Source organism: Gouania willdenowi, chromosome 22 (assembly GCF_900634775.1).
Source record: "Gouania willdenowi chromosome 22, fGouWil2.1, whole genome shotgun sequence".
Classification (NCBI taxonomy): domain Eukaryota; kingdom Metazoa; phylum Chordata; class Actinopteri; order Blenniiformes; family Gobiesocidae; genus Gouania; species Gouania willdenowi.
Window position 1 is genome coordinate 22,410,185 of NC_041065.1, and position 22,376 is coordinate 22,432,560.

The 22,376-nt window shown below is 42.3% G+C and overlaps 1 protein-coding gene across 5 annotated transcripts in view; it reads left to right on the forward strand.

Moving 5' to 3' along the window:
- Positions 1–22,376, forward strand: part of dlgap2a (discs, large (Drosophila) homolog-associated protein 2a) — a 156,701-nt gene that overhangs the window by 70,776 nt on the left and 63,549 nt on the right. Inside the window, exon 2 of one of the 5 annotated variants that reach the window (XM_028438947.1) lies at positions 22,062–22,094. The exons of the other annotated variants lie outside the window; for them this stretch is intronic. The gene's annotated coding sequence lies outside the window, so the exon portion shown is untranslated. The remainder of the gene's footprint in view (positions 1–22,061; positions 22,095–22,376) is intronic. 5 annotated transcript variants of the gene reach the window in all.

A 22,376-nucleotide genomic window follows, 5' to 3' on the forward strand; every position in this document is an offset into this window, starting at 1 on the left:
TTATCTGTATTACTTTTTAAATTATTATAATTATTGTTACTATACTTTTCTCTTTATTTGTTTTCTTTGTCTGCTCTTGTTTTTTGTGGCCTCCAGTGTGACAATAAACACTTTGAATCTTTTAATCTTTTTAGACAATTTTATATATATATAAAAACATTTCAAATTACCAGTACTATTGTAAAACTCACTGTCTTTTTCTTGTCATTTTTTGAAACAGGATTAATTTATGCTGTAGATTTCTGACGATATGAGACAATAAATTAATAGTTAACTATGTTTTACATCATCATCATCATCAAACTTTATTTAAACTTATAATAAAACATCACAAGAGGCATCATACGAGTGATATCACAAGGGTGGGTTAGATAACAAAAATCTACATGATCTACTACCCACCAGATTGTTTTTTGTTATTTATTTTTGTCATGCCTATTGAGTGAATATGTAAGAATATCCAAAGTTAATATCCAAAAACATTGTTAGCATATCTTATACAGTCAGTCAATCAATTTCTAGATGTGAAATGTCTTCAATGAGTAGCTGTTATGTATAAAACTTTATTAAAATCTTTGGAATGACACGCTTTACGGACTTACTGCCACAACAACCATGAAAAAAAGACCTAGAAAATGCTGCCATTAAAACCATTATTCAAGGCACGACTAACTTTAAACGCTGCAGAGAGAACTGGAAATATGAACACAGCCGGCGTAGCATTGATTGATGTGTTTTTTCCCTGATGCATTTCTGTGACTCACTAAGTGGAAGTAAGTCGTCGTAAGAGCCGGCACGCTGTGAGGCAATTATCTGAAGTTTATTTCAATGTCCGATAATTATCACAAGACACAAATAAACCTCTTGCAATGTGAGAGAAAGGCCTGCGTATTTAGCGCTAAAATTGAATTAAAGTTGAAAGACTGTATCCCTGACCTCAATCCACTCAGTGGCTTTTTTTTTTTTTAGCATTATCCATACTCATTAATTAACGTGGCTCTAAAAGTAGTCACTCTACAATTTCTTTGATTATACTCTTACCGAGAACACCAGCGACTGTGTTTGTGACCGTCATGCACCAACATGTTCTCCACAAAACATGCAGTTGAATGAGTCATATTTGTTGTGTCTTGGCTCTATCTTTTATTATCCTTTCAAGCAGATTATAAATTCTGCTCATGCTGAGAGACAGATTTCCAATTCATGCCAAATGACTTGCTTTGATCGACTCTTATTTGCTGGATGCAAATGAAGTGGTTTGCTTGATTTTGTCTTGTTGCGTAAATAAAAGTTGTTGAAAACTGAAAATTGCTTTGGGTAGCACGTAGAGCCATGTTCAGGGCAGATATCAATGTCTGCAGTGAGTGCTATGTACAAAGACATCACTTATTACCACAAAACCAGGCGTCTTCAACTATTTCAAAGCACAACGTGTAAAATTAACACGTTTTGACAAATTTGTTCAACCAAATTTTTACTAGAAATGACCCTTGTGTGGATTGAAAAGCCACTGATAGGTCGAGAATCATTTTAAATACCTGGAAGTAAGTAGTTTTTTTTGTTTTTTTTTTTTAGGAGAATCAGGCCTAAAGTATTCAGAGGTGTTTTTGACTAGAAATAAAATGGACTGATGAGCAGGTGTCTGACACATATCGAACCTGACGAGATTTCCAAAGAAGCTGAACAATCAGTGCGCCAACAGTAAATGTATTAAGTCAAATTAAAACATAAATTATTCAGGAACACTTCCAAGTCATCTCCTTATTATCACATAAATTCAGTTAAACAATAGCAGATTAGACATGTGGCTGCAAACAGTCATTTTCAAGTGTCTATACCAGGGTTGAGGTCAATTACATTTTTCAGTTACAATTACATTTTCAATTACCCATGTTCAATTGCAATTCAGTTACGATTACAGTGACCAGCATTTTTTCCATTTACAATTCAATTACTTTTCTTTTGTGTCTTTTGTAAGTCAATTACAATTATGTTCTCAATTTCTAAAGTTCAATTACAATTATGTTCTCAATTTCTAAAGTTCAATTACAATTAATCACAATTACTGAGCCTGAAATAAATAACCTAATAAAATTAGCATTTCCTATGATAATTGGTTCTAAATCAGTTGTAAAATACATTAAAAATTAATATCTATCATCTAATTTTTTTCATATCTATTGGTTACCTTGTTAGGCTTCCTAATCAATGAAAATATAGGTTTTAATATTTTTGGTGTTGGCGTCTGAGCCTTTTTTGTGTAAGTATACCCCTAGATTTCATTTTTTCTTATGGTAAAATGTGGGAAAGCTTGATATGAAACATATTTTAATCATTGTTAACTACATATGTGTAGAACTGTACATAAAACTGTAACGTGGTTCCCCAGTTTTGCGCGAAAAGTTTTATAGAATTTTCTTGAAAATTACAATTACAAAGTTAATTATCAGTTACAATTCATTTATGATTGCGACAGCAACAGATTTTTAAAATTACAATTATAAATACGCCATCATTTAATGAATTATCAATTACACGATTACAATTATTATTGACCCCAACCCTGGTCTATACTATTTGTGGCAAGAGAGCACACAGAGAAATGTTCCCATGCATCACATTATTTACATATTTGACTATTACCAAACCAAATCTAAGCTCAAATACATTGCTGTTTGTTTATTTAGTTTGCATGGGATGTATTGTCAGGTATTGAAGTTGTAGCAGTAGACTACCATACCCACAATGCACCACTTTTATAATGATAAACCGGGACACGCGGGGTCAGGGGCAACTTCCTGTTATGTGAATAAACGAGACCTGACGTGAGTCCACCATGTCCCGGTTTATCATTATACAGAATTCAAACAATTTCTCATATGTAGGCAAGAACCTCTCGACCAAATAAAAGGAAGAACCATTATTGTCATTTATGGTGACACCTCTTTCTCTGTCAATGTGGTCAGTTCTGAGGCTTCTGACTGATGCTCATGTGGGACAGAAGGGCTACTTGGGCGTGAAGGAGACCATCAATATCCCCCTCACACAGGCCCCCTGCCTACTGTTGTCTCGACACCTCTCTTTATCTTTTGGCTCTCCATCATTTTCTATCCGTCCCACCTCACTTGTCCTTCTGTTTTAACCACAGTTCAGAGGCAGCGAACCGTTCAAAGACACTCTCTAACCTCTACACCTTCATTCTTTCCTTTTTTTCTCATATATTTATCTCACTCCTTTAGATTCACTGTGATTGGCGGAGAGGAGCTTTCACTGACATTGATTCAAGATGGGATGATTGACTTTATTTTTCACTGACCTTTATTTATGTCTTTACATGTCTTATTTTGCCTGATCCCTCCACTATTTGTCAGGCATTTCTATGTCAAAGACTGACGTGGAAATCCAATAGATAACCAAATGTTGCATCATGTGTGCTAAGGCCCACTGTGTGAACAAAGTCTATTCTCCCACATAGTTTGCATACGGCATAGAACAAACACACACACACACACACACGCGCGCTTGTTCATGTGGATCTTGTTGTGCTCTTTCTTTCTTACTATGAATTTGACATTAAGCTCTTTGAGATGACTTTGTTGTATTTTGCGCTATATAAATAAAGTTGAATTGAATTGAAATTGAATAATCAGGAGTAGGAAGACATACAGTTAGTGCCCTGTCAACTACATGACAGCACATATGGGATCATTCCACTTACTAATTGTGTTGAGAATCAAAGCTCATTTATTCACGAGAGTGTCAAAGAAACTACTTGCAATACTATATAACATAAGTTGTTGAGCGCTAAGAAGCTACATTGATACCTCCTGATTAAGTAAAACATTATTTGGGTGAAATGCAGTTTTTGGTTTTTATTTACTTGTCGTTAAAGTGGAACATATAGTATTAATGGCTGTAGCATTGATCCATAAGTTAAATTTGAAGTGGTGATGAGTTAACCCTGATAGGGGTCTGTGATCAGGGTAACTAAAACTACTCAACAGGAATGTATTAGATAATGACATGTATTTTCATATCTAAAATGTTAATATAAAGTGTATCTTAGGATCTATTCATTATGTTCTCATCAAAATCAAATGTAATGTCCATAACTATTATAATTGAAGGAATATGATTGTTTCAATCTGCTGATGCTCCCTCCAACGTGTATTTCACTTTGCTCCAGATGTCAGTTGGGAGGCTGTAGCAACTCTTTTTGTAATGAATGCGATTTATTGATCCAAAACCAGTTATTGCAACATTTTTTGGCCCTTGTCTACCTAGAGTGGGAGAAGTTAACCGTGTTGCCAGTCGAAGGTTGTTTTAAGTGCATCCTACAATGGATCCACTGTTATTATTCATTATTATTCATTAAAGGGGCAGTGTTATGAAAAAATCACTTTATAATGGTTTTGCTACAGTGATATACATCCCTTTAGCCTCTAAAATTCAGCTCCAAACGGATGAGTTGGACTGACTATGGCACACATAGCGATTAGTCGACCAAAGACAAGAAAACGGAGAATGAAAATGCTTTTAAACACAGACCGCTTATGCTATGAACCTAATTCGAGCTTTGACCAGAACCGACAAAGCAAAAGTGAAACCTACAGGTCTGACAGACATTTAGGTATTTATATCAGTGCCCGTCCTGAAACCGACAATTAAAACCTATTTTTTCCTTCATACAAATGACATATTTACGTTAGTTTTAGTGGTAAGCCTGCTTTTATTAATGAACTGTTGATGTCGACATCAGATCAGCGCACGGGGAAACCAGCACTTCAAACACAGGTGCAGTAGTGGATCTATTTACATAATCCACGTATCAAATATAAGGATAATCCATGTTCTTGTGCAGAAAAAGGATTGATTTAACAGCTTTTTTTTTCTTTTTTTTTTTTTGCTGTGCAGCACACACTCACACAGAGATGTTGCTGGACATAGAATAGTTTAGGCAATAAATACATTATATTGATATTTAATCCTTGTCACCTTTATAAGTGCATTGCATTTTTTTTTCTTTCTTAACGCTATTGAAACTGACACCATTGCTGGTCGACCAATGAAAATCTTGGTCGACCACGACTGCGTCGACCAATTAGACGACTAAACGACCAAAGTTGGCAGCCCTAGTATAGCGTATAGTATGTTAGTATGCAATTTCAAACACAGCCATAGCCTTGAAGTGTGAAAGTCTTCTATAACCCTGAGCCCACTCGACCTTTGTTGTCCTTTCTATACCTAACCATAGTATCAAATGCCAAACTACGATGTTACAAACCAACATAATTCACTTACTTTATTTAACATTGGCTTTAGATTTGATACTTTGCTATCAACCACCATCTTTGCAAAGTACTCAACAATCATCTTAAAAACAAGACAAAAGCTAGAAAGCAGTGCAACACCAGGAATTGTGTCACTTTTTCAGTGTAATCCACTTATACACGTGTGGAGCCAACTGTACCGTTATCACATGATAAAAGCTTTTTACTTTGGCGCGTGAAAGAACGGTGAGCTCCCAGAGTGGTTTATTCACATGTTGTTGTTGATGTAGTTGTTTTATCATACAGAGACCTCAGTTTCAATAACCACATGTTTGAAAATAGTTACTTTATGCAAATAATCATACATTACCGACTTCATGTGTCAAAGTGGTAATTGTAGCACCAGTCATTCATTGCAGGTGAAGTCAATGCAGTGATTTAAAGTTGACTTTTATGCATGAGATACAGTGTGTGCATAAAGCAGCCGTGGCTCCTTCAGACACACATGGAGCACTTTCTCAGACATGCCTGCATCTGGACATGTGATGGCTTTTTACTCAGCACAGAATGACGGGGCATGTCTCTAAGGGCAGGTCAGGAAAGTGAGAGCCGCCCACCGCCTCTTCAGTTCACGTCCACTAAAAGCTTTTGTGTCACTTGATAGTTTGTTTCCGATGCACCTGTTTTAGAGTTCCCTCACCACTGATCCTCTTAGTGTTTTTTGCAGCACGTTCTGCCAAAATAATAAAAAAAAAATATATAGCTGTATTTGAGAAACTTGCTGTTTGATGTCTAGACTCACCCTGTTTACTGTTTATAGCAGAATATTATGAATATTTATGACAATAAACTCAAGGTTCTTGTTTCCTTAATGCTTTTGTAGTTGGGGATTTTTAATTAGCACTAATGATTGTTTGTGTTCACTGTGCTTTCATGACTTCTTAGTCATAGGAACAGTTTGACCCTCGGTTGAAAAGTTTAACTCGATAATCATTAATCATGTTAATAAATAATCGAGTCAAAAAGTGTTAGGACCACATACGAACCTAGTTTAACTTAGATTAATTTTGTGTGGCCCCCAAACCAAACTGACTCCAAAAAACACACAAAATGATGGTAGAAAATATGGTTGGACGATATGGACCAAAGCTTATCTCTCCATATTTTTCTCAAAATTGCGATATACGATATAACTCGATATTTTTAACACAATAAAGTCTGACCAGAAAGACAATTCTAGGTTAAATTTGCTGATGAAGAATGCCTTATAGGCACACTTATTAACAAACGGCTGTGCATTATGTGTGTCTTTTGGCTTTTTCTTTAATAGGGGACAGCACATGTGAGTGAGTTGTGTAATGTGGCTGTTTAGGGGAAGGTCTGGGTTAGGACACATTCAGTAATCCATCTAACTGTGCTTTTATGAGTTTTGATACTTCTCAGAACAGCATGAAAACAAGTCTTTCAATCCAAAATAAGCTATGAAATATTTGACACAGAAATATGGAAAAATTGTAAAGAAGGAGAGTGCACTCTATGAATAGTATTCAATATTTGTATGGTGTGATTTGTACTGTGTGATTGTATAAATAAAAACAAGTAAAAAGCAAAAAGACGTATCTTGCTATAGGTGATATTGTCATTTTTAATATCGCCAAAATACAAAACTCGATATATATCTTGAATGGCGATATATTGGCCAGCCCTAGTAGGGAATACTTCAAATGACTCCAGAAACTCACAAAATACACAAAACAAAAATAAAACAACACTGAAAACACACTTTTTATACTGTGATGAAAAGTTGCTCATCTCTCGTGTAAGATGTATTTTGTTTGTGTAAATCACATACAAATAACTCACTGTACCCCATTGTGGCTAAAAGTTGTATATTCGATTAAATGCATGTATATATATAATCATTTTAAACAACAAACAAAAACAGGAATGTAAGCAAAGGACATTTAAAAAAAGATATTTTCTGTAATGCTGTTCAATTCTAAAAAAAAAGCTATACTATTACTCAATAACAACTGACCCTGATTAATATCATTAATGATGTGTGAGTGAGTGGACATTTAAAACCTGATTTGTTCAAGTGAAGCTCACATGTTGTACATTTTACAGTATTAAACCACATGAATGTGTGTGCCATTGTTGTGTAATTAGCCCTTTAAGGGCTAACACTGCCATGCTGATGATTTCTCATCCATTTCTGCACTGAGTACAGCGCCTCCTCTGAGAAATGCTAAATCAGCTCCAGAGGGAGGCTGCTTATTCACCAGGGATGCAGCTAAAGATGGATTGTGCCAGTCAAAGAGAAATGAAGGCAAAGCGACTTGCACAAAGATAGGACTCGAGAGTGTGAGAGGCATTTAAGTTTAATGTTCAGCCACTATAGATTTGGAAAACTGTTTATCATTGTGTGTGTGTGTGTGTGTGTGTGTGTGTGTGTGTGTGTGTGTGTGTGTGTGTGTGTGTGTGTGTGTGTGTGTGTGTGTGTGTGTGTGTGTGTGTGTGTGGGATCCTGTTAGTGACAATGTTTAATCATTGTCTGTCGGAGCACATACGAATGTGATGCACATCACATCCTCACTCCGTATTGACTACCTATTGACTTTGCCCTAATAAACAGGCCTTTATTTGGCTTGCATCTGCAATGTTTGCACTGATCAACTCGGAACAAACAAGCAGAGCTTCCGGGCTGTCCCCGATGGAAAATCCAAAGTCAAAGATAAGAAACCTTTAAACCTAATGTATTTCATGGCCTCAAACCTGTTGTACCAGGCTGCACATGTTCAGAGGTGGTAAAAGTACTAGTCTTCAGTACTCAATGAAAAGTATAGATATTTCAATAAAAAAGGCAGTGGGTATCCGTACGGTTGCCGTATCAATATATAGACATTCTATTTGTAGAATGGCCTCATTGGCCAGTTTAGGTCACGTGACTTAGACTAAACCTAACCCTAACCCTAAAAACTGTTACGATATAGGGTTATAACCTAACCCTAAACCTAACTTTAAATCTTAACCCTAAGACGCTACAATACGTGTACTTCGGTAAACATACCTATAAGCAAAGGGGGCGAACAGACACTTTCAATAAAAAATTTACTGGTCGAAGTATTGAAAGTGGCTCCCTTACTTGAGTAAAGTAAAAAAGTGCATGCTACTATCTGTACTTAGGTAAAAAAATAAAAACAAATATCCCTTTGACAGAGTTTTGTAACCAGCAAATTCCATATCTTTTTTTTTTTTTAAAGCCAATTAAACCCGGAGCAGCATTGAGTTTAACATTTTTATAAACTTGAAAATGTTGACCATAAAACTAAGGGGACCTGCTAACAGAAAAAAGCTTAAACTACCAACATTTTTCATTTAGCCTCAGGAGAATCATGTTCTCCAGGTTTCTGCAATGGAGGCGTGCCCTTGTGGTCTGAAAATGAGTCGTGCTGTGCTGAAAAGCCGTTCACAAGCGTCTTTAAACCCTGATTTATGTCTCACTCATTGAATCCATTCTTACATTTAACATCTCACCTGTACAGTTCCTTCTCCATCAAATCCAAAAACAAACTCGACCGTGTTGTCAGTCAGGCAAGTAACATTGAATGGGTTCACCACAGACACCCCTTCTTGAATGCACCACCGCTGTATGATCAGGATAACCACGCTGATCACAGAAGAGCCATCAACCCCCTCCATCGCTCTTTCAACTACTGTAATCGGGCAGACTATACGAAGTTACTCTGGTTTGGAAAAACATTGAACAAACGCACCATCATCCCCTCTGCAATAACTGCTACTGCTCTGAACAACATGAGAATAGCCATTACACTGCAACAGCATAACATCTGTTATTCTTAAAATGATCCTCATTGTGTGTTTTTAAGCCAATTTTATGTGTTAGTTTAATTGTGGTGAGTGTGTTTTATTGTGCTGAATACGTTGCTGTTGTGGTTGTGTCAAAAAAAATAATTTCTATTGCCACTGCTTCAGGACAGATAATAAAGTCTATCTATCTTTTTATCTATCTGTCTATCTATCTTATCTATCTATCTATCTATCTATCTGTCTGTCCTGTCTGTCTGTCTGTCTGTCCGTCTATCTCCTCTATCCATTTATCTATGTATCTATCTGTCTATCTATCTATCTATCTATCTATCTATCTATCTATCTATCTTATCTATCTATCTATCTATCTATCTGTCTGTCTGTCTGGTCTGTCTGTCTGTCTGTCCCGTCTATCTCTCTATCCATTATCTATGTATCTATCTGTCTATCTATCTATCTATCTATCTATCTATCTATCTGTCTGTCTGTCTGTCTGTCTGTCTGTCTGTCTGTCTGTCTGTCTGTCTGTCTGTCTGTCTATCTATCTATCTATCTATCTATCTATCTATCTATCTATCTATCTATCTATCTATCTATCTATCTATCTATCTATCTATCTGTCTGTCTGTCTGTCTGTCTATCTCTCTATCCATTTATCTATGTATCTATCTGTCTATCTATCTATCTATCTATCTATCTATCTATCTATCTGTCTGTCTGTCTGTCTGTCTGTCTGTCTGTCTGTCCGTCTATCTATCTATCTATCTATCTATCTATCTATCTATCTATCTATCTATCTATCTATCTATCTATCTGTCTGTCTGTCTGTCCGTCTATCTCTCTATCCATTTATCTATGTATCTATCTGTCTATCTATCTATCTATCTATCTATCTATCTATCTGTCTGTCTGTCTGTCTGTCTGTCTGTCTATCTATCTATCTATCTATCTATCTATCTATCTATCTATCTATCTATCTATCTCTCTATCTATCTATCTATCTATCTATCTATCTATCTATCTATCTATCTATCTATCTATCTGTCTGTCTGTCTGTCTGTCTGTCTGTCTGTCTGTCCGTCTATCTCTCTATCCATTTATCTATGTATCTATCTGTCTATCTATCTATCTATCTATCTATCTATCTGTCTGTCTGTCTGTCTGTCTGTCTGTCTGTCTGTCTGTCTGTCCATCTATCTATCTATCTATCTATCTATCTATCTATCTATCTATCTATCTATCTATCTATCTATCTATCTATCTATCTATCTATCTATCTATCTATCTATCTGTCTGTCTGTCTGTCTGTCTGTCTGTCTGTCTGTCTGTCTGTCTGTCTGTCTGTCCGTCTGTCTCTCTATCCATTTATCTATCTATCTATGTATCTATCTGTCTGTCTGTCTGTCTATCTATTTATTTATCTCTCTATCTCTCTGTCTGTCTGTCTGTCTGTCTATCTATCTATCTATCTATCTATCTATCTATCTATCTATCTATTTATCTATCTCTCTGTCTGTCTGTCTGTCTGTCTGTCTGTCTGTCTGTCTCTCTATCTATCTATCTATCTATCTATCTATCTATGTATCTATCTGTCCTGTCTGTCTGTCTATCTATCTATGTATCTATCTGTCTGTCTGTCTGTCTATCCATCTCTCTATCTCTCTGTCTGTCTGTCTGTCTGTCTATCTATCTATCTATCCCTCTATCTATCTATCTATCTATGTATCTATCTGTCTGTCTGTCTGTCTGTCTGTCTGTCTGTCTATTTATCTATCTATCTATCTATCTATCTATCTATCTATGTATCTGTCTGTCTGTCTGTCTGTCTGTCTGTATGTCTGTCTGTCTGTTTATCTATCTGTCTGTATCTATCTATCTGTCTGTCTGTCTGTCTGTCTATCCATCTTCACAGCTGTGGGTTTGCGTCTTCTTAAGTCGTGACATCATCTTCAAAGGACTTAAAGTAATGAGCTCATTTTTAAAATGTAAGGAGTAGAAAGTACAGATATTTGTTTAAAAAAGTAAGAAGTAAAAGTAAAAACTCACCAAAACAATAAATACTCAATACAGTACAGATGCCAGAAAAATCTACCACGGGGGCCCATCACTGTGGGATGTTTATGCAAGTCCCTCAACCCCCAATTACTGGGTCAAATGCAGAGAACAAATGTCATATATGTGTAAACATATATGTCAATAAATAAAGGTGGACGCCCCTGCTTTAATCTTTTTCATTTAAGTACAGTAACAAGTATTTGTGTTTTGTTACTTATCACTTCTGCACTGTTCACCAACCCGTCTGATGCATCGCTTTAAAATAACTTGTGTGTCTTTTTTTAAAAGTTGCTTGCATTCCTCGGGATGTCACACACAAAAGAAAATCAGACTTTGTGAGAGCTAATTAGCACCTGTTTCATCACCAGCGCATCATAGGATTAAAAGAAGTGTGAGAGAGAGAGAGAAGAGAGAGAGAGGAGATAGAGAGAGTTTGGCACAGTGAAATACGGTAAGTGAGCTATCAGCGGAAGGTGTGCGCAGTGCCAACGTCTTGTCTTATGTGGAAATAAAAGCCTTTTAATTATGGATGAATACCATTATCAGATCAAGGCTGGGAGGTTCTCCTGATAACCAGTGGACACACAGTGCGAAGACACGTAAAAAATATCTGTGTTAGCTTAAGAAAAAGCACGCCTAGTATCTCTCACTGATGCTGGTATTTTAGACTTAATTGTTGTTTGGACATTAAATATGCTATATTTTACATTGTCCTTTATTAATTGGAAAGTAAAGTTTTTTAATTGTCTAGGTTCACATCGCACTCATTTATCACGTGTGGAAGCATAGCTACTCTGGCAAATAATAAAGTTAACAGCTTATCAAGCTTTCTACAACTTATTGGAGTAATTTAAAGCTTAAATGATAAGCCTATAGAGTCATTATTAGGCTAAATAAAGCCCTACCCTGAGCTATAAGTAGATTCCATAAGGAAACAAACCCCAAAATAACAGCAGGTGTCATGGTCAAAACAAATACTCTTTTAAGTATTAATTTATAACATAGAACAGATATTCTTTAATATCCAAGATAGAATAATACAAACCATTTCGAACATTGAGAAGTGATGTACAAAATAAGTTTAAATACCAATAAATGAGTCCTTTAAAGCTTACACACAGCATAAGGGGAGGTACACCAAGGACTGGTCATCGGTCCGTGATAGTTTTATTCACAGACAAACTAAAGAGCACAAACTACAACAGAGAACTATATTTAGAAGCTCGTGGTGACCTAACGTTTGGACAAATGGGGTTAATAAGCATTTATAAAGCAGAGAACAGATTACACCAGACATGAGCAACTGGTTGCCTGGGGCAACACACTCTCACTCCCAACTCGTCACATATCGACGTTCGGGAGGGTAGCTTTGGTAGGCTCGGCCCGTGGCAGCAATTGTTTTTATGACATTTCTCGTGAGAAATTTACCCATAACTTAGGGTTAGGGTTAGGTTTAGGTTAGTTTAGATTAGGTTTTGGGTTAGACGTCTTATTTTGAAAAGCAGCTTACGGACCCTTAGCGTCACATAGTACCCCAAATTACAATATATGTACTAAAAATACATCAGAAATACCCAAATGAGCAACTAAAATACACCAAATTATAACAAAAATGAACACACTGACAACAAAATACACATAAATAACAGAGAATATACAAGCTGACAACAAAAATGCACAAAATAATAACTGGAATCTAAAAAAGGATAACAAAAATACACAAAATGACAATAAAAACACACAAAAAGACAATGAAAACTAACAAAATTACTCAAACACACAATACCACCACAAAAATAACAGAAATGTTTGTTTTTTCCTGTATTAATAATCTGATTAGTGATAATTCCAAATACTTACACGAATGTTGATAATGTGGCCATTACATTTTTGTGGCCCCCACTGTTATAAGAGTTGATCATCTCTGACCTACATGTACAGTAACATATATGAAATAAATATACATGCTAATAAAGTCATGCTTTTAATTTAGAACACAAAAAATGTTCACAATCAGAATCAGAAATGTTTCATTAGCCAAGTACAGTTTTTAAGACAGCACAAGGAATTTGACTTGGTTATTTTTTTCTTACAGCCTTTAACACACAAAGCTCCCCTTACTAATTTAATTGTCCCTTAAGGTCTGCCTGCGGCATTTGTGCTCAAATCTCCTTTTTTAATCTCAAACAGAAGCCTGCGTTATGTAAAAAGGGTTGGACGACATCTACAACTGGAAAGCAAAACATAATCACCCAAGACGAGTTCCTGTACGCTTAAAACTGCCTGATGAAGATCAATATGGACTCCACACAGGGAAATTTGAGAGCGCTTTAAATTTGAACAGGCACGACAAACTAATAGAGCCAATTGCTTTGACTCAGTGGAATTATACTGTAGGGAGAGGGAAGTAAAAAAAGGCAAATTAAACCAGTAAATTCTCTCTAGACCTCTGCTGTCCACTGGCCCTGTGCTAGATGGGGATGTGTCAGGTTTAGAAGCTTAAAACACAGCTGCCCAGCAAAAAGCCAATTATTGCCTTTAAGGAGGATTACTTTTTGGATAACGTTTTCTGAAATTAATCAATCAGTAAATACGGTGAATACGAAGTCCAGGTTTTTAACCAAATGTTGTTTTAAAGCCTGTAAAAACGTTTTCGTTTATTCATTAATTTATTAATTTACTGGTCAACACAAGCTGTTTTTTTTTTTCCCGCACTTTGCCAGTGTATGAGGTCATTTCAGGAGACTGCAGGGGTTTAGTCTTTCTACCAATAAAGGCTATTTTTTAGTTCTGTCTGCACTCTTGAAAGTGCCGGGATATGAACCGTGTTACTGTTTTACCCCAAATCTAGCAAGTATTAAGGGTTTCTGCTTGACTGAAGAGGATCCTAATTAGCGGTCATCACAGAGGAAGCCGCCAGCATAGAAATGCCCTATTTTGGCCACAGATGACATTGAGGAAGAGACAAAAACCAGACAGAAAAAGTGTTGTTTTGGTGGAATAAAAGGAGAATAGACTTCACCTCACTTTTATCTTCAGTCTGCACGACATACTCACAATCTGCCTCCAAAACAAACCAATGTAATTAGTCTGTTGTTTAACTAAATCCTTAACGTCTGCTTTCTTTGTCTGGGCTCATGGAGACTTTGACACTATTGTTGCAGCGTACTAAAGAATAAAATGAAAGCAATATTTTGATGATGGAATCTTAACCATGTACTGTAAAAAGAATGGATGGGACAAGCTTCCCGGTGGAGTGAAGCTTTTATTTTTAGAGCTCCCCCTGCTGACTGGCTGCAGTATAGGTTATAAAGCCCGCCTCCTCAATGATTACAGATGGGATGTGGGTCAAACTGTAAAGTTAAAATATACATAATAAACAAGGCTGTCCACTCTCACCTTTGCTTTTTGCAATATTCGTTGAACCTCTCGCAGCAGCTGTACGTCAGAACTCTGTTATTAAAGGAATCCACTCATCCATCTCAGAACACAAAATTAATCTCTACGCGGATGACATTTTACTCTATTTGGAAGAACCGCAATCCTCTTTAGAGGAAGTATTTAATCTAATAAACAGCTTCTCTAAATTATCAGACTATTCCATTAACTGGACAAAATCATCAATCCTCCCTTTGACAAAAAACTCTTGGAAGCCTGCACACCAAATCCACAACACCCTCCACCACAAATACAATTAAATATCTAGGCTTAAATATATCACCAAACTTAAATGAATTAAATTAAACTAAATCATGATCCGATGTTGGACAAAGTCACAGGAAGATCTGCGGAGATGGAACAATCTCCCCATCTCACTACTTGGCAGGATAAGCCTCAGTTAAAATGAAAATCTTACCAAAAATAAACTACTTGTTCTCAATGATACCACTAAAACCACCAAAACCAATGGTTTCAAAGATTAGATTCTACAACTACAAAATTCTATACTAGAAATAAAAAACCTAAAATAAGCCTTTCTACCCTTCAAAAAAACAAAGACGAGGGTGGTTTAGAAGCCCCTAATTTCATGCATTATTACTTAGCAAACCAAATACTATATTTAACAGAATGGCTAAATCCAAAAGAATACTACAACACCTGGCTAGAAATAGAACAGTTGACTGCAAACACATTAAACTCTCTGATCTCCCTTTTATCACTGCGACCCTCAAACATCACAACTGCTTTAAAAACCCACTAATTGCCTCCACACTGACTGCATGGTGGAAAGCCCTGGACATCACAAATGGCCAATTAAAAACTAGTATACTCTCTCCAATCTGGCACAACCCCGACTTTAAAAATAAAAAACACCACTCTATCTGAAGACATGGGAAGAGAGTGGAATCACTCATCTCCAAGACCTTTTGAAAATGACAAGATCAGGTCATATAACAATCTAACCCAAGCATTCGATATAAATAAAAGTAACTTTCTACAGTACTTACAAGTAACAGAGACAATAAAGAAAACCACTCCACTAGACTTAACTACGTTACAACCTCCAGAACTGGCTATATATATGAAAAAAATCTCAACAAAATCAAAAAAACTCTCAAAAATATACAGAGCGCTTTCGAACACTAACTGTAATTACTTACCAATCGAGAAGTGGGAGGCCGAACTCTCAATCACCCCGAGCACTGATTTCTGGGCAGAAATTGTTGTAATACTTTTAAGATGACAAAAAACACAAACCTTCAGCTAATTCAATACAAGGTCCTCCACAGATCCCACATTACCCAACAGAAAATGCATAAAATGGGCTTCTCAGCAACAGACATCTGCTCTCAGTGCACCCAGAATACAGCGGATTCCTATTTACATGCCTTATGGCTTTGCTCCCCAGTTCAACCTTTTGGATTCTAATCACTGAAAAACTGTCCTCCATTTTGGACTACAGAATTCCTTTATCTCCAAATCTTTGTTGATTGGAGACCTGACAATGCTTCAACCTCCAGCAAACCAATCACAATCAATCCTTGCGGCACTAGCCATAGCAAAAAAAACAATATTACTAAATTGGAAAGACAAAAATCCTTAACATAAACCAATGGCAAATCTCCTCACAGAATTTATTTCCATGGAAAAGATGTCTGCTCTCAGAAAACAAAAAAAATAACGTGCTTTGAGGAGCGTTGGACTCCTTTTTTTAATTGCATTAAATCTAAATTTTTAAAAGCCTGATGATCTAGCCTGCAAGCGACTGCCAGCACCACTCTTTACTAACGCACTAGCCCAACTGTAGGCCGGGCCGCCTTGGGCCTCTGGGGTGGTCTTGGTCAGGATGGCTGGGTGGGTTGCCGGGGTGCCTTGTTGCCTCAGCGCGGGTGTGCATTCCTTCTGGGTGTTCACGGGGTCCCGGGGTCTGTTTGATTGGCGCCGTTGCCCCTTGCATGCGCATCTGGTTGGTCTCTGGGGCTGGGGCCCTGCGTGCTCCCCTGCCGCTCCTTCCCCTTGCTCCCTGTCCCCCTGTCTCGTCCTCCCCCCCTCCTCCTCCTTTGCTCTTGCGCCCGCCATCCTGTGGGGTTGGGTTTGGGGGGCTCCCGTTGGCCTGGGGCGCTGGTGGGGGGCTGTGGCTCCCGCCTGGGGGACGGGCGGTGCCGTGCCGGGTGGGTTGGCTGGGGGGGTGGTCTCGTTGGGGGACCTGGGGTGGTGGGGTCCTTGGCCCCGGTCCGGGGGGATCCGGGGTGGGGGTAGCTTTGGGGGTGGCTGCTGCCCGGGGTCGGCGATTGCCTCCTGGGTTGCTGGGTGGCGGGGTGTGGCTGTGGGTTGCTCCGTCGGCCCTTGCGGGTCCTTGGCTTGGCTCCCTGAGGCGCACCCTTGCTAGGGATGTCGCTTGCGCGACGAGCTAGGCGGGCCCCCTCGGGGGCTTTTTGTACGACCGCAATGCCGGGGTGTGGACGTTATGGCTAGGGGGTGGGTGAGGGGTGCTATGGGGCCTCCCCGGGGGTCGTATTGGGCGGGTGTGCGGGGGCGCGGCGCGTGGTTCCTGGCCCGGTGGATCCGTGTTGGGATTGGCTGGTCTGCTGGCTGGGTGCACCGGGCGCCGTGGGCGCGATTTCCGGGGCGGGGGTGCCCCGGGGGCGGATCCTTGGGCTATGTGTCCGGGGAGGGTGCTCTCCGGCCATCTGCCCGGGGACCGGCCGCGGCTCGTGGCGGCGCTGGCGCAGCCTTGGGCGGGGCGGGGCGGGTGGCCTTGGGCCCGCTGTTGTTTGGGGTGTGCTGGCGTCGGGGGGGTGTCTCGTGCCGGTGCGTGGGTCGTCGGGGATTGCCTCCGTGGGGGGGGGGGGGCTCTATTGGCGCCGTTGGTGTGGGGGGGCGGTTCCGGGCTGGGGGTGCTTCGGTACTCTGGCTTGCCGGTCCGTGGCTGGCGGGATGGCCCTGCTTGGCGTGGATGGCGTCCTCTCTCGTCGGGGGGGCCGGGGCCGCCTCCCGGTGGAGAGTGTTGTATCGTGGCGCCGGGTGGCCTGTGCTGGCCCTGGTGCGGGCATGGGCCTCCCCCTGCTCGCCGCTCCCCTTGGTGGCGGGGTGGCGTTGCTCCGGGCCGGCGGGCGGCGGGGTCGCCCCCTGGGGTGCCGGGGGATGTTGTTTGGTGCCTGGCTGTGCCCGGGGGGGGGGGGGGTCGCCGTGCTCCGCGGGGCCGGCGCGGTCTGGGGGGTGCCGTGGGGGGGGTCTCCGGCTGTGCTGTTCCGGGGCCCGCAGTGCCACTTGCCCGTCTGCGCCATCTACCCTCTCGCGGGGCCCGCCACGCGGGCGGGCCCGGCTCACACTGGACAGGCCTGCTACATGTTCACTTCACCCCACTCCCAGCTGGTCTGGCTCACTCACAAAATGCACCACACACCAATCCCCACCCCTGGGGGGGCTGGATGGTGGGGCTGGGGGTGGAGGGGGCCGCCACCTGTGTTACTATGTAGTGGCGTGGGGGCGGCCCTCCCACCTCTAGTTGCCCTACTAATCCCTCCAATTTTAATCGCATCTCAACATGTCACCCCCCGGAGGGTGTATCATCTTTTACACCCTCCGGCCTATTACACCACATACACATAAATCCACAGAGGCTGGAGGGGGAGCACCGCTCCCCTCCATCCCCCTTCTTTTAATTACACCCCATACATTCACCAAACACACACATTCACACAGGGGATCGGGAAGTGCCTCTCCATTGGGGAATGGAGAGGCACCATAAGAGGGTGGTGGGTTGGTACACATATTTGGGCCTCTCCGGTGGGGGCCTGGCCCCTCTGTTGGTGGCTGGGCCACTGCATAGAGCAAAAGCACATCAAGATGGTGCGGTCGGGCGTGGCGGTGGGTCTCGGGGGGGCTTTGCCGGGGTCTCTCCTTGCGGGGTCTTTCCGGGCTGTGTCGGCCGGGTGGGGCGCGGGGGTGCCTCTCCCCCTTGGTGTGGCTTGGTGCTTGCTTTGTCTCCTGGTGGCCTTGGGGGCGGGCCCCGCGGTGTGCGGGCCCGGGGCGGCCTGCCTCGCCGGTTTGGGGGGTGGGTGTGCTGGGGGGGTGCTGGTGTCCTCGCCGGGGTTGGGGCGGGGTTGCTTGGCGCCTCGGGGTGATGCTGTTTACTGGGGGGCGGCGCTAGCTGTTCCGGTGGTGGAGGTTGCTGTCGGCCGCCTGGTGGGTCTATCCTGCCGTTTGCGGACTGGTGGGTGGGTCCGGGGCATCTTTGGCTGGGGGCTGCTGTCCCGCACTTGATGTGTGCCGTTGGGGTGCCTCCGTCCCCGCGGTGGGGATCGCCGGTTGCTCGCGGGCCGGCGGGGGGCGCTGCTCCGTGGCTGGCGCTGTCCGGGGGGCGGCGGGCCCTGGGCTGCTGGCCGTGGGCTGTCCGGGCTGTGCGGTCCTGCTGGGCCGTGGCCGGGTCCCGGGCGGGGGTGGGGGATGCGTCCCGGGGGCTTGGCCCGGGGGCTTGCCCTTGGGGGGTCCTGGTCCCGGGGGGTGCTCCGGGGGCCCGGGGTGCTTGGCCTGCTGGCCGGGCCGGTCCTGGCGGGGGTCTTTCGGGGCGGGTGGCGCGTGCCGCGCCCTTGCGTACCTACTGGTGCGGCCCCTGCTTGGGCAGTGCCCCGTGAGGTAGGGTGTCGGGGGCCGGAATAGGGGGCCACATCCCGGCGGGCGGTCTGGCTTGGCCCTTGGAGGGGGCCCTGGCTTTAAAAAAAAAAAAAAAAAGAACTGAAGCTCGTGGCGCGGGCGGCATCAGTGAAGGGTGATCTGGGGCGCCGTGGGGGGCTAGGTTGGGGTGCCTGGGGCCGGCGGGGAGACTCCCAGCGGCCCCCTGGTGCCTTATGCGGCTTGGGGTGTGGTCGTCCTCCCTGGGCGGGCTGCTCCTGGTGCTGCAAATCCGTTCCGGGTCCTTCTGGCCTGGGGTCGGGCCCCTGCTGGCTCTGGGCTCGCCGGCGGGTGCCCACTGGCTGCCTGTTCGCGCGGTTCTGGTCGTCTGCTGGGTGTGGGCTTCGGCTCCTCCGCTGGGGCCTCGGGCAGGGAGTTCTCTGGGCCCTCCCCTCGGGGGTTAGGCGCGGGGGTGGGGTGGGGGGGTGGGGGGGTCGATGGGGTGGGGGGTCTGGGGGTTGGGGGTGGGATCGGTGGCGTGGTGCGCTGGGTCCTTGGCTCCTTGGGGCTTTCTCGGGTGTGTATGGGGGGGGCGATGGCTGCCTCTCGGCTTGGGATCTTGGGGGCGTTCGGGGGACTGCTTGGCCGTGGGGTGGTCGCCGGGGGCCCTTAGGCTGCCTGCTCTTGCTGCTGGCCTGACTGCTTCTGCGGGGCCGGGGGCGGCTCTTGGGTTTTGCAGTGGCGGTACTTGGAAATACATTTGTCATGGATGCACTGGCCTTGGGCTGTGGGATAACACTCATACTGGGCTCAACCTTAGACACGTTGTTCCCAAATACCTGTTTTATGGAATTTCCACTCACCTCTTCCTCTGTTCACAGCCACCACCATTATTCCTAAACCACACACTGGTCACCAAACTGGCTTGACAACACAACAATAAACACAATATACACAACCACAATTTCACATCGCATCACTTAAAACTATTCCTCACCCATTCCATATCCTATCTTGTATCCCTCTTCCCTGCTAACTTCCCCACCCCCCTCCAACCCCTCACCTTGGTGTAACACTGCCCTCTCTTTTTTACATCCTCCCTTAATAAAGTATTTCTTACCCTTCCCTAGGGAGGGCTGGTGACGGTCACAATTATGCAATGAAATAAATAAATTTATTTAATTGCAATAATAAAATATGCATGCTGTCAAAAGATTGCACTTCTTGTAGTGTTAACCTTCGAAAGCATGTGCAGACAAGGTAAAAAAAAAAAAAAAAAAAAAAAAAAAAAAAAATATACATAATTTGTTTCCAAACCTAAACTCTGCTGTGATCATTAGTTATCTCCCTACATTTTGTTCAAGTGCTCATTTTTCTGTGAAGTTTGCTTTATATAAGTTATTTGAGGTTGAAATACGGGATTTTACGTCATATATGACGATTATTGAAACTGTTCCCACACATATTTTAATGAGGATCAGCTCTGGTCGCTTTAAACAATTTATATGTAAAACTGTGTATTATGGAAGCCAATAGTTCTGTTTCACTGCAAACATCCCTCTGTATTAAAGCAGGATGCTCTGCGGCCGCGTTATTTCATCATATCTACAGAGCATCTAACTCTGTCACGCTTTACAGCAGTGATGATGATGATGTTGATGATGATGATCAAGGAAAGAGATTTTAACTGTGACTCGGACAGAAGAATTCCGCCGATCCTCAGTCACACTGTAATAATCTGATCAATGATCTGATCAAATCAATGAAGGCGTTTCAAAGTAAAAGGCAACTTTATCATTTTCACGGATTTCAATGACATTTACAAGCGTTGGTAAAACTCCATGTTCCGTGATTTCCAGACAGCCCAAAAAAATGACATCACCGCCTCCTTTCCTTCAGCCTGCCTTTCATTACGCGGTTTAGCCTTACTAACGCACGGAGCCTGGACCGGAGAATAAGCATAGGAGAGAAGTGCGTAACTGCAGGCGCGCAAAAAGAAGTTTAAGTCCAGACGGGAGAATAGAGCCCTTTGTGAATAGCACTTACATCGTGAAGTAAAGCCGAGACGACATTTAACTAGATATTTGAGTTGAAATGTATTGTGGTTTTGTACCTCTATGATCTGAACAAGTCATTGGTAGAATTTCCACATGGGAAAGATACTTATGTTCTTGGCGTAGCTGGGCTACGTAAGTCATCAGGGCAGTACGCTAAATTGGTGAGGCATGTTATCAGGGCTCCTCCCACCAGACCCTACTGCGCAGACTCTGGTTCCAAATGACATCAAATTTGCAAGATGGAAGCACCCCTAAGCACCGTATTTTGGCTTCCAGAATGTTGAGTGGGAACAGCTACAGTGCACTCCCACTGATCTTAACCTGAAACATTTATAATATAGATACTAAGGATGATTGATGTCTTGCTTCTTTTGGTTTAGATTTAAATTTGGAGTCTCCCTAAGGTTTGTTTGCTCATCTTTTTGATACAATACTTCCATGGCTGGTGACAGTGATGAATTGAAGCAATATGATTTCTCATTCTTTCTTTCCTTTCCTTTGATACCTCGCTATGCATCATTTTTGCCTCTTTATGCAGCCGCATGTAGCTGATGGTCATATTATGCATGGTGGCTGAGCTTCTATTATGTCGCACATGGGTAGCAAGCCACAAGGACATTAGGGGTGCAAAAATATTGTGTCTGTTGTTTATCAGAGAGCTGCTGTTATCACAGGAAGTGTGAGATATTACAAAAACCTAGACATGCACACATGCTAAAACACAGAGGTCATGAATGGTTTCAGGTTTTATTAATCACCTGTTATCTCTCTTTATTTTTTTATCTTTGTTTAGAATCACAGTGCACACTGTGTGGTGAACCAGAAGGTGAGTGGGCCTCGCCGTCCCCCGAAAGCTTTCGTCATCATCATCTCCTATAGCTTAGCTTTTCATTTGCTGTGAGGAGAGGGCAGGAAGCAGAGCGTGGGCGACGCTTTGTAACAAGCACGCTGTTTGTCATTTGTTTTTGTTTTTTTGTTTTATTTTTTTTTTGTTTTTTTGTCGTGTCGATGAATCTGATAGTGTGTGGCAGGTTTCGGGCCCAGGAAAACCTTTTATCAATTTTTTCGGTCAGGGGTTCTCAAACTGAGGGCACAACCCCTATGGGGT